This window comes from Myiozetetes cayanensis, unplaced genomic scaffold (genome assembly GCF_022539395.1).
Source record: "Myiozetetes cayanensis isolate MyiCay16 unplaced genomic scaffold, myiCay2020 scf3, whole genome shotgun sequence".
Taxonomy (NCBI): domain Eukaryota; kingdom Metazoa; phylum Chordata; class Aves; order Passeriformes; family Tyrannidae; genus Myiozetetes; species Myiozetetes cayanensis.
Window position 1 is genome coordinate 34,077,065 of NW_026087521.1, and position 13,744 is coordinate 34,090,808.

A 13,744-nucleotide genomic window follows, 5' to 3' on the forward strand; every position below is an offset into this window, starting at 1 on the left:
TTATAACCTTGAAAACTTGCTATGACTAATTCAACAGGCACTGACCTGGCTCAAGCACACAGCTCTTCAAACAAACACAGACTCTGCAGGACCAAGTCACCACGTGCCAGGACTTGCACCACCTAATTTGACATGCCTGTTACAGATACAGGAGTCCAGATATTTTCTCTGAATGCTGAGCTCCTGCAAGCGGGGGGAGTTAGTGATCTTTGGAGATGCTCCAGAAAAACCCACACTGAGGAGAAAGATGGTTTAAGAGGTGCATGCCACAGCTCCCTCGCCCCTGAGCTCAGTGGCTAACCTTTCCCCTTCAAAAGCAGAGCCTTTTTATGCCCTTAATAGCCAGCTGACAGGGGCAGCTATGTTTCTTTATGCAGTAATGCAGTGGCAGGAGTGTTCATCCAGCATGTGGGAGATCAAAATTCAATTTCCCTGTTTGCCAGCAGCAGCCTAGGGTCCTGCCCTCCTTGTGGATGGAGGTAAGATGTATAAGATGATGCTGGAATAAATGCCTGTATTCCTCCCTCCTGAGGAGCACAAAGATGTACCAGCTTATTCTTCCTGACCAAGTATTTTCTACTTTTTTTTAAGCAAAAGGGGTTGCCCCGGCAAGGGCACAGTACACGGAAAACTGGTCAGCAGCTTAGTCCCACCTTACATGCATGGGATAACCATAGGAGAGCCAGCACAGAGCAGCACATCGCTCACCCTCCTCCTGCTTCTCTTGGGCATTAAAAGAGCTATTGCTGGCTTAGTGAGCAGAGTCTTTGAAGAAGGATATTACAGGCCATAAACTGGGAAAATGCTTCGGTGTCAATCTAATTTGTAAGTATGTGGGAAGATATATAAGCTCTAAAATTTCTAAGCTTTTGCTTAAAGTAAGTAAGGTTTAATTAGTGTTTATGGGGAAAAAGGAAATTCTTACAGTTTTCTATTTCACAATATTATAAAATACTGTAATTTTCATCTGGTTTAAGCAATTCACTCATATTTACTCAGAAACTAATTCTCTTTTAGTTGGGGGTCTCAGGGAAAACATCAATTTTAAAATTTTACTTTGTATTTACTTAAGAGTTAAAATGCATTTAAATAGTCAAGAAAGGAAGTGGAGTCTGATCTTGTTAGAACATATTTCCACTTAGAGCAAACAAACAATATTTTAAAATATTCCACTTGTTTTCCAGTTGGAACTGACCCATCCTATTTTGTGCAATGATTCAGTTATAGCTCAACAAAACATACTGGCAAATTCAGATTTTACTTTTAAATGGAATGGTCTCTGCTTCACTGTACTTTTAATTACTTGCTTTTAAGGTTTTCCCCTTCCCTTCCTTTCGCAATTCTCTTGGAGTTTCTTAAAATACCTATGTAAAATCTTCCCTGCACAAAGAAGAAGAACCCAAAAGAGGTGGTTATATCTTTAAGATCAGGAAATGCATGCAGTAAGAACATAAGAAGTAATAAAATCAGTGTTGATAGTAAAATAAATATAGCACTTTTGCTTGGGTTAAATGTCAGATGTAAGGAAGTGCTGAGCATCCTTACTTCCTATAGAATCACTCATCCTTCCTCTACTAAGGCTGTTTCCAAAAAGGCTGTTATTAAGTCTGGGAAAGGATGTGGCAACAAAAGATGGTAAAACACTTGAACACATGTGTATTGTAGACCTTTCTACCATGAGCAACATTTGATTCAAAAGAGAGCAAACGCAATGTCCGACAAATAAAACGAACACACTGATTTCCATAATTGTAGCAGGGCTTAGGTAATGCACTATGCAGTATTTGATTTAAAATGTTAAAATATTAAAAGAAGTTTTCTATAGCAGAGTGTTTCTATCAAAGTGGAATGACTCATAAGAATGCTAAATTCAAACCAGATGGGCATAAACATTCACTGAAAAAAATCAGATATTTAGAGGTCAGTATGGGTCTTCATAAAAATGAAGACATTGTCTGAGTAACTGAAAAATGAATTTCAGTGATAATTAAAAAAAAAAAAGAGAGAAAGTATTAGTGATTTTATTTTAATTATACAAGCCACTACCAATTAGAAGAACTAACATTTACAAAACTTTACATTGCCATTTTAATTTGAAAAAGATGGCTGTAGCAGCCTTTAGACTTCAGGCAAACAGCAGCATAGTATCTCCTGTGAAGGGAGGGAGTAAGGGATGGGGGAGTTCAGAAACGCCACGCTAATATTCTGAACAATCCCTGTGCTTCCCACTGAGGAGTAACCCTGATTACAGATTTGTATGGGACAGAAATCTTCTGACCCAGCTCAGAGGCATGATGCCAGTCTTCACTTTCCAGTGAATCAGACCACAGAAAGGGAGAGAAAAACCTCTTGTTCCTGCTATCATATAAAAAAAAGTTCATAACCCCCAAAATTGCTGCTGCTCTGTTGTTAAATGTGTTTGTTGTTTTGTTTTTCTTTCCTTGTCTCATCCATTGCACTCTACCATTTACAGATTGTCTGGAGGGTGTACTTATTTTAAACTTTTATACCCTACCAAAAGAAAAATATGTGGGCTCAAAATTAATATTGTTTTTGACTTATGGTGAAATTCCAGTAATGTTTAACTTGGATCACTAGACCTGCATATTCTACAGAGAGCAGAAAAGAATTTTTCGAGCCAAAATGTGTAATGGGAGTTCCCTACTGTTTTGTTGCTGACATCTTGGACAACAAGAGAAATGATGAGCATATAACTTATTCCTTTTAAAACATACAGACTAACTAAGTGGAGAAAATAGGGGTTCTACCCATGCCATAAGCTATAAAGGCATATGTTTTTATCTTTCTTCCCTGATTAATTTGTAAACTGCTACCATTCAAACTGCTAATAAAAAATTACTGTCAATGATTTGACATTGCAAACCATAATCTCTTGGGGCACAAGTCAGCAAAGATATTGTGGCTTCCATCATGCAGAAGCCCACACAATGCCATAGAAAATTATTTTTCTGAGTCCTCCTGTGAGAGGACCATAATTTTATTTCGCAGGAGAAACTACCTGTACTTTTGGCCTACGTGTTACTGCCATTAGGAGCATTCTAAGGCTAAAGGTAAGGGGTGAAACTTGGCCGCCAGCAGTGTCCCTCAAAGGTTTGCTGGTGGGGTTACAGAAGTGAGTGTTGTCTGCAGTGTGCAGTGGGATGCTTTGCAGGGCAGACTCCAGACCTCTCATTACAATATCCTTAGGGCTGCATGATGCAAATATTAAGTGTCTTCCCTTTGGTGGTTCTTTATGATTGATCCTTTGTCTTGCTGTAGCTAAACATTTCTTGGCAATCAGACACCTTTACCAGACATTGCTGCACTCATCTAATTAGGGAACTCAGTTTTGAAGTGCTTTGGGTCCCAGTAGATCTCTCCAGATTGTACACGACTGTCACAGGTGGGATAATTGCAGCATTCATTCTTAAAAATGTTTTAAATTGTTTCACTTTCTAAGACATTAAGTATTGCTTGCATTCTCTCACTGCAAAATTAAGGGAGATGATCCTCGTTCATCAACTTACACCACTACTATTATCTATTTATTTCCTAAGGCTCGCTTTATCTTCATGCTGCTTAGAGTTGAACACTATTATCCATTTAATATTAATATTATTTCTATGGTTTAGAACAATTATTGGCAAATGCTTTGCTAGTCTCCAGCCCAAAATTTCCTCTTCATGTCCTCAGGTCCACCAAACCACCACCAAACCACCACCAAACCACCAAAACCTCTCCCTGCTAAAGGGTATAAACTGTCAAAAAGATAACAAAATTGCCCCCACTCTGAGCAACTGTAGTGCTAAATGAAACCGCAGGAGTCTTAGCACTTCCAAAAAATCAAGCAGTGCACTTACAATCACTGTACCCCACTGCTGGCATCCAGTCTAGCACAAGGAGTTCACATACACACATAAACACATGTATACATATACGTGCACATACATATGCACTCTTCTGCAATGAACACTTCTCCTTTGGCATCCTCACGGATGCCTCCTTGAAAGAGCCCAGAGGTTTTTAAAAAAAACCACAGGATAACCCAGGACAGGCATTAACAAAAGTCTCTATATTCCAAATCTCAGATGCCTAAAGTCTCATGTGATGGTTTACAAAATTTGGACTTGCCTCTCTCTGAAGGGTAAGAAGGTAAGAGTTCAAGTGCAAGGAAGTAGCTGGGTAGGCAAAGGAGGGACGGAGATGATGGGGCAAGGACCCAGTATGACAGACAGGAAGAAAAGGTAACAACTGTGATGGCTGGGGGAGAAACACTGAAAACTTCAGAACAGAGGGAGAATCATGCCTGAGATTAACCTCAGAGTGAGTCTGCTCACTACGTGTGACAGGGAGTTTGCACAGCACAGTGGAAGTTTCCAGCGCATACAGTGACCAACAGTGACGGGAAAGTCCGCTACATCATCAAATCCCAAACCAGCCATGGGAAGAAGCTGGAAGAGCACTCCCTGGTCACCAGGGACTATTTCTTCCATTTGTGTGTGGAGGGAGGACAGGGGAGTTTCCTGGAGGGCATTCAGACAAGCACTGTGAGCTGCAAGTTCAGGAACATTTTGTAGGATTTGGCATACCTGGGCATTGCCAAGGATATAAAGCAATTGTTGCCCCTAATGAGAAACTAAGCACACAAGGCATCTTCTCTGAGGCACCCTATGAGCAAAGCTGATCACAACATTCAAAAGCCTGCTGGTGTGGGAAGAGCATGATAGGGAAGAGCTGTTGAAGCCAGTCCACCACAGCCCACCCTAGCAGGACTGTCAGGAGAGGCCAAGCACAGGCTCTGACAGACTGAAAAACCAAAGCACAACCTTCAAGGAGGTAGACTTCTGTGTCCCCAAAATTATGGGCAGGTCATGCAAGCACTTGGAAAGATGTGAAACTCATCAGTCAGATATAGCAAAGGACTAATGAGATCACTGCACATCGAGGACCTGCCAGGGGGCTGTCAGGGTGACGTGGGGGCGGGGGACACTCATCCTTTCTGCTCCCTGAAATGACACAGCAAAACAAATGCTGATGAAAGACGCAACAACCTGGCAGAAAAAAGAAGGTTGTGGGAGGGAGGAGACATCAGGAAATCAGTCTTGCAGGTCAGCTGTGCTGGCAGCATCTTCACAAATATTTTTCTTAATGTGCAAACAGTTTAGTTTTATAAGCATGGGTATCTCTCATGTGGTTACTGAGCATGAATCAAAGATGTTGTTGTACTGCCCTATTTTATACTGGCTTTCTTGAACATCCTGGGGTTGCACAGACCCAGCAAGCACAGCAGAGGTGGAGGACCACTACTCTCCTCCTGCTCACCAGTGAAGGGGACCAAGGATGGGCAGCCTTGGGTCACAGAAATCCCACAGAAAGGGGGATTTGAGGAGGAGTGTGAGGCCAAGCCACCAAGTTGGGGATGCTGGTAGGGGAAATGCATGGAAAAAGGTGCTGGGCTGCACTAAGCTGTGGTAACTTGGGTGCAGCACAGGGAACTGCTGCTGTTCCATCCCTCTGCTCATGCAGCAGGTCCTCCATAGAGGTATAGCCCTCCTGTTTCACACCAGTTGACCTCTCATTTCTCTTTACCATCGTACTCATGTTCCCAAATCTCAGGAGCATCACTGCAAAAGGGAAGGTAGGCAGATGTGAAAGGTCAGCAAGAGCAGAGCATTCTCAAACAACAGTAGGGACAAAGCCTGAGCACAGAGTGTCAGCTCTAGGACAAGCTGAGAAGAGAGAACATCTCCTCCATCTGAAATTGAAGGAAAAATAATGAGAGCAGGCCATTCATCTTTCTTAAGTATCTGTCTGGTTTTGCTTTCTAGTTTTTCTGCCACACTTTTTGAGCTAAAACTAATAGGATAATAATCCAAACAAAACAAGCAAACCAAACTCAACAGCCCTGTGGGATTACTGGGATGGGTGAGGGGGAGAGGCAGGTTTGTGAGAAGGGAGGAGTGAGATTGCAATTGCAGTGCTCTTACCTATGTTTGGTTTTGTTAAATGGTTTTTCTTTCTTTCCTTTTTTTTTTCTTTTAGTGAAGGTAGCAAGTAGGATAAACTGTTTTGAGCAGGGGCTATGCCTATGCTTATTTCTCAGTTCTGGCTGATCAAATGCATCCAGCAACTCTGGTTGCCCAATTACTCCAACCAGTGTGCCACTTACTGTAACCACCTCAGGATATGGCTATGGAGACTTCAGGACCCCCATAGTAGGAAGTGCTCCCCCTTGTCCCAGAATAGCTATCCTCTGAGATGTATAGCTGTATGCTGTGCTCATGCATGGCCAGGTGGAATAGCAGGCAGAGCTGGATCCTCAGGAGGATGCTGTCCCATTCCCTGGGAGGCAGTGAAGAAACACCTCCTCTGGGTCCAGCCATGTGGTGGTGAAGACAGTCACCCCTTACTGCCTCCTGCTGCTTGTCCTGATCCCTCTCTCCCTCTGTGCTCTGGGCCTGCAGCAGAGCCTCTCATGCAAGAGCCAATTCCATTAGCAGACAGCCGTGGTTCTGCTGTGGCACCATGGTCTTCCCCAAAGCCAAGGTGAAGAGGGATGTCCTCTCTGGAGAGCTCCAGGTGATACAGCCTCCTTCATGGTGAAACCCTGGCCCTGTTGAAGCTAGTGGTAGGATTGCACTGGATGTCATTCAGACCAAGGTTTCAGCCCAGCAGCTGAATATCAACACATTTTGTAAAAACTGGCTTGGATAAGGTTCAATAAATGTCTTTGAGTGATTTCAGATTGCTTTTCCTCCGTTTTAGGAAAGCAATTTGCTTTCTGAAAAATGCCTGCACAAGTTTCACACCTTTTTTTTTTTTTTCCTCTGCATCATCTGCTGTTATTCATAAACTCTACAGATGGAAAAGACCCATTAAGTCACCCAGCACTCCCTGCCAGCACAGGAGTGTTCTCCAGCAAACATTTGTTATAGTCTTGTTTATACTAGTTTTGCATGCTCCAAAAAATGACATTGCTGCCACTCCCCCAGGGAGAGCAGTCAGCAAGTTTGTATTGCTGACCTGCAGGAAGGCTTCTCATATTCTCCAGCCCATATCTTCTCTCTTCATATGTGTGTTTCAGTTTTATACTCTAATATCAATTTATCATGGGGTTTTCCCCTTGATTTTGCCTATCATTATAGTCCCCCTTGCTCTATGGTGCACAGAGCTTTTAAATTGTGTATGCTCCCAGCATGGCCCCTAAACCACCCACTATGATGTACCCCTCCACTACATTAATGAGCATCCATTTCTCCTGAGCTGTTCCTGCTCTGGTGCTTTCTCCAGTTTGTACTATACTGTTTCAGTTCGAGATAATTTGGTGGGGTGGAGACCTCAGACAGAAGTCTCCTCCCTCAGATTCTGATTTCTCTAATAGAAAGAGAGACCAAATACACCCAGATATAAGTGAAAAAATAACTTTTTACCAAGAAGAATGCCAATAACAATACTGATAAACCTGGGTTAAACCAACTGATGAGGAGAAACTTTCCAAGCGCCACCCACGGGACCAAATCGAGATGGCAGCTGGCCTTCCCGACCTGGAAAAAACGCACATGGCCACAGGACAAAGATAATGTGGCCACCCTTCCATTTCGTTCTCCTCCTCCATGTCTGGAAAACAGGTCAGGAATGGGGTGGAGAGTCAGCGCTGGCAGGAAACACCCATTAGCTGGCATTCAATACTGGCAGATGCTGGAGTGAGGCTGTGATGTTGGTACAGGCAGCAAGAGCTAGGGCTGCGGACCCCCCAGGTGACTGGAAGGACCTGCAAGACACCCGCTGGATACAGCAATGAGACTTGGTTGTTGCAATTTCGATGTTCCTTGGTCAAAGTGGTGGTTGTAGTCCTGTTGAAGTGGTGGTCAGAGTCCAGATCTCTTGAGGTGGTGGTGGAAGCCCAGGGTGGTGGGAGAAGTCCAAAAACTCAGTTATATATTCTCAGGTTCAGGTGGGAACACCTCCAGTATCCCCCCTTGCCGGGAGTTTTACACTGATTGATGTAAAACTGTGAGTCACAGGATACTTCGGGAGACTTTGACGCCTTCTAAGATATTGCAGCTGCCTCTTATGTCTGTGCAGCTGAGTCCATTATGGCCCATTATGGCTCAACAACAAGAGATGAAAACCTTCAGACTGGGTGTGAATGTTCCAGGGGAGTTATCACAGCTGAGTCATTTGTGTAAGGAAAAAGAAATACTACCTCACCTCCCAAGGTTTGTCTCTCTCCTTATCCTGTTTAACACCCAGCTTTTAGTCTGAGCTGTCAGATGTGCACACCTTCAGCCCCTGGCCTGGGTGGCCACTCAGCACATTGTTAGCAAAGCACACTGCTGATTGAGCCATGAGCAGGAATAGTCCAGTCTCACAGCACCTGGGCAGTCACTGCAGGTGGTCGAATGTTTTGAGCCATTAATCGCTAGCAGTTTAGTCTCTTTAAAGAAGGCAAAACACCAAAAAGCCATAAAGGCATATTTGGAGAAAAGAGAAAAGGTGAATACCAGAATTTTTGTGTAACCCAGGACAGATACTTTCTGTTAATCCCTAGCCTGCAGTACAAAAGTGACATAGCAGTTCAATCATACAAGGAAGAATTACTTTCTGCACTCGTCTGTGTCCTGCCTCTTGAAACACAAGTCCAAATTGCAAAGGGAGCTTTGTCAGTAGAAGGCACAAGAGATTCACATCTTATTTACTGCCAGCTACCTCCACAAAACGTCCCATAGACTTTCTAGGGGTTTTCTAACTCACTGGAGCTTATAACTTTTACATCTTAAAAATAAAAAGCAGGTTGCCTTGTAATTGTTTTCTCTGTTCTTTGTAATAAACAGTGAACTGGGAAGCAAATGTGCCTTATACAGATAAAACATATGGTATAATATACATTGATATATAACCACAGGCATAACAGAGTAACTTCCTCTTTGGAAGAGTATTTGGGATTTGCCAACAGTAAACCAATCAGATTGTATTAATAAAGTAATTCCAAGTCTCAAATTACAGAAGTTAGCCTTCTTCATTGATGTTACAGAAAGCAGCATCAGCTGTTGCAAAAGAAAATGAAGTAGAGGTAAGTGTCAAGTGTTAAGCATTCCTCCATCAAACTAAAATAGAAGTACAGAGTCAGTGCTACATAGTAGATTCTTTTGCATGAAACATATTGCATATGTTCATACAAAAAAACAAACAGATGAAAAACATAAATTGTTTTCTTTCTGTTTCAAAGCAAAGTCTGTGGAGCCCCCCAGTTTGCTAGTACCACTTATAAAAGAAAGTAACACAGTGCCATAAGCAGCAAATTGAAAATACAGGAAAATCAAGACAAAAGCTAGCCCAATAACCACAAATTAAAGGGATCATCTTGTCAATTGAGTAGAAACATGAGGAATATGAATACCAGTTTCTTCCCTAAACCCTGAATCCTGATGGCTCCATCATGCTTTAATTTTCTACCCCTACACATGTCCTGCTCTGCAAACTTCCCACATACTTTCACTCAGTTTCAAAGTGGAGTCCTTCTCCGAAATAGCACTGTAAACATTTCATTGTGGGGTCCCATGTTTGACGTCTGTCAATGATTTTCAAATCAAAACTGCTCAGCTAACAAGTAAAAACCAGATTTCTTTTTGTTTATTTCTCAGCATTGTAGTCTATGGTATAAAAAGCAAATTCGGTGCTTTCCAATTCATGTATTAACCACATGAAAAAATAGCATTTGAGGGAGAACACACCAATGGAGGAAGAGCTGGATTAATATTGAGCTGGTTTGTCCTCCTGCTCCAGAACTGCTATGGCTGAGAAGGCAAAAAAACTGCCAGGGCAACCTCTGACAGTTGTTTGCAGTCCTTTTCATTGAGTTCATCATCTATGGTGTTTTGCTGGCAAAGCGGTGGTTTCAGTCCTCGCTAATCCACTTTCCTGCAAAATCTACCAGGATAGTGTAGATGGTTTAAATTGAGTTAGCCCTGCTGCTGTTGTCTGAAGTAGATAAGGAACTGAGAATCATCACCCTGCAGTCTTAGCCTCTGGCATGCCAGAATGCAATACCCAGCCAGATGGCCCATCTCTACTTGTCTCTTTTTCTGTATATCATCACTGTTCTCCAACTGCCATTTCCAAAGCTTTAGTGACTATTCCAGGCTTCAGTGACCAGAAGAGATTTGCTGAAGAATCAGGATACCAATTCTTGGAGGAAGAAGTGGCCATTTAGTTAAGAGGTGTAGAAGACCTCTATGCAAATTAGTGACACTTTCCATCATAAAAATACCATTCTCCAGGCTGGCCAGGTCACATACAGATAATTTGCATTCTGACTTCTCTTCAAGGCGAATAATTATTCTGAATGGAGAGAAGAAAGAGAAAAGAGAATTCACGATGTGGAGAAAATGGGAGTTATTAGTACAGAAAGAAGGGGTTCAGAGAGCCCTTCTGCAAAAGCTTCTTATTGGATTTTTGCTAAAGTTGTTTGCCAGGCAGAAAGCTCAGTCCCAGCTCAGCCACTAAAGCATTTGCTCCTGTGAGCTCAGTTTAAACACATACTTGTATCACCAAATGAAGTCCCAAACCTGCAAGTACTAGTTACTATAGAAAATAAAGTGCATTTCCAAACATTACAGGGTCAGGACTTGGCCTTGTGCTGAGGTACTTTGCTGAACTAGGCAATAATAGCACTGCAATTAATAGCATCTAATAATGAGACATTTTGTAATACGATGCAGATATTAAAGATGAGATAGGAACAGAAAAACTTACCTAATAAGGAGTTTTGCTACTAGTATTCAGGTAGATGCTTCCACCTAGTGACTTACAGCAGTAGCTTAGAGATTTTTACTTTAGAAGGCTGGATGGCAGCTGCAGCAGAAAATGAAATTGTAGAAAAACATCATTCATCATCCGTAGTCAAGAAGAGACACAGAAACTTACCTTTCAAAATGGGTCTATACATTCAGGCATCAGCAATACTCAGAGTACCCCTTCCACAGACAATGCTGGCCCAGTGCATGCACTCTGATTCACCTCTGGATAAACAGCCACCCCACTGTATCTGACTCTGCTACTGATAATCTTGGCCCTTCCAAGGCAACATATGGCAGAGCAGGAAGGATAACTCCTGGTGAGAGGAGGTGTTTCTGACATCCTAGCAGTAGGGAGGTCACCAGAATGGTGACTCCATCAAAGATATTGCCAAACTTTTCCTTCAGTTTAAAGATGCAAGAGCTGTAGCTTTGCTTTCCTTAGTAGTGCAAATGCACATGTGCTTGGTCTGGCCTCCAGTACATTTTAGCAGCAGCCTCAGAGCCCAATACTGTCATCCTCCTCTAAGCTATATTCCTCCTCTCAAACTCCTGAGACTATACATACCTGCATGTGCAAAAGTTACCGACTTGAGCCCTCACAGTAACACGTAACAAATGACATAAACTCCACAAAAAAAGAGAAGGGCTCAATGTTAAGCTTCAAGATCACAGATTGAGTCAAGATCCGTATGCTTGGATGCCTAATGATTCTTTACAATAAATGGGGAGCAATAAGTGGCTCTGCAAAAGACTTGAGAGTGTTGAATGGGCAGCTGTCTAAAATCAATCTCATCCACTTCAAAGATCTATTTTGAATCTTGTCCCTCTCTGGAAGTGCCACAGCCAGGCATAACAAGAAGATGTCTGCTTACAATAAATCCACAGAAAAGCTCTCTAGTGGGTTGGATGCTACTTATATCCTTCCTCCCAAAATTTCAACAGTTTTGTCTTCTCAGATACTTGCAGAGAAGAAGCCCCGCTAATGCAACAGTTTCAAGGTTGACGCAAGGCACAAATTCCACTTGCAAGTAGTCAAGCCCTGCCATTCTGTCACCCTGTGGCTTCAGCTATCAGGTTGTGGGTTCTATTGGTTGGGAAGGGAGCGAGGAAGGCAAAGAGGAAACTTTGGGAGAAAGACATTGGGCATCCCTATGCTAAAGGTCTAATCTAAGTAATTTACCCAAAGCTTTCACTGTAGTGCGTGGACAGAAGCAGGTAGAGGAGAACAGATTAGTATATGCAGGAGTAGTCAACAAAAAATAAGACTGATGAAAAATGTAGCTAAGGATAACTAGCTATGATTAAAGTCTCTAACATAAACAACCTAAAGCTGAAGTAAATGAATGCTGCTCTGATTTCCCAGCTGTACTTAGGGATGTGCTATCAATTTCCAACAGTCTTGGAGATGAGCAGAGACATTATTATAGGCACCAAGTGAACACAAGAACCCAACGGAGAAGAGCAGAGGAAGTTTTGGAGTCAGGTAGTGGGCCTTTTTGTTTCACAGTTTTAAAGTTAGGACTCCCGATTCTGTACATTTCCTCCTCTGTGTTCCTGGTTTCCATCAAACCTCACTTTTCTTTGTCTTTAGCTTTACTCCCTGTGGTCATTAAGGACTGCCCTGTAAGGCAGTAAGCTATCTACCATGAGCAGTTAAGTACCAACCTTTTCTTGAATCCACTGTTTACCCTTTTGAAGCCAATATCTGTGTGTTTAGCTGACCTGGGGACTTGAGCCAGCAAATATATAGCATTGACAGTAGAACTCAATGACCTCAGCTTTCCTGGGCAAGAAATCAAGAGACAGTGGAAAGAAAAAACACTTGAACATTGTTAAAAAATAAAATAATTAAAGCTCAAAACTAGTGGTGTGCCCAAAAGTTTTTAAGAGACAGATTTACTCAATTTGGTTGATGCTGTGTAATCTGTACATAGCTTCACTTATGAAATCATGTAACCAAGTTAATTCCCTTGTTAAAAGACTTCCTGCATTCACATCATTTTAATGCATTCCCATTTTCTTACTGTATAGCTGTGGTCACTGCAATATTAATCGTTTTGTTAGCATGTACTCTCTCATTTATTCTTTACTGAACTGACATACTTACTTTAACCTTTCTCTAGTTAATGAACTTCAGCTAAGACATGGCTCTAGATCTAGTTGAGGTCAGAAAGGAGAAAAAGCACATTATCATCTGGCAACTTCTAACTATTTCATGTAAAGAAACTGTTAATTGTACTCCAATAATAGTGTCAAGGCATCTCAAAATCTAAAAAACCCCAAACACATTATCATCAAGCACAGAGAACTTGTCAAAATGCTATATCATTAAAACTCTGGCTGATAATTTTAATTACAGCAGGGAAACGTATGAAACAACCTTTTTCTATCAATCCTGTAGGTGAACAAGGGCTTTGGTCATCATGTCCTCATCACATTTAAAGATCATCACCTTTAATAATCACAACCCTCTGAGCTACTTGCCAGCTGCAAAATGAAGCAGGACTGTGTTTTTCACCCTATTAAAAGTACTTCAGATCATTGAGTCAATTCCTGAGGAAATAAGGCACTTCTTCAAAGCTCTTGTTCTAGATTTATACTGTATTCTAATTTTATCTACAGTCACTGAAATCTCTGTATTTTATTAAAGTAAAATATTTGGATTTAAAACATTTGAATGTTTAAGTTAATACTACCGTCGGGTATACACACATACATGTATGCACACATATATAGGCATACATGTGTTAAGTTTTAATTTTTTATGCTATAATCTATAAAAACAGTTTATAATTTATTGAAGCACAGAAGATCTATTTTCCCTTCCCTTCTTCTGACAGTTTCTCTCTCGCCCACATGGTTTATATGAATGATATTTATAACAGAGCTGTTTTGATCTGATAGAGCCTCAGTGAATTTACTGCTGTTTCTGTCCCATTGTAACT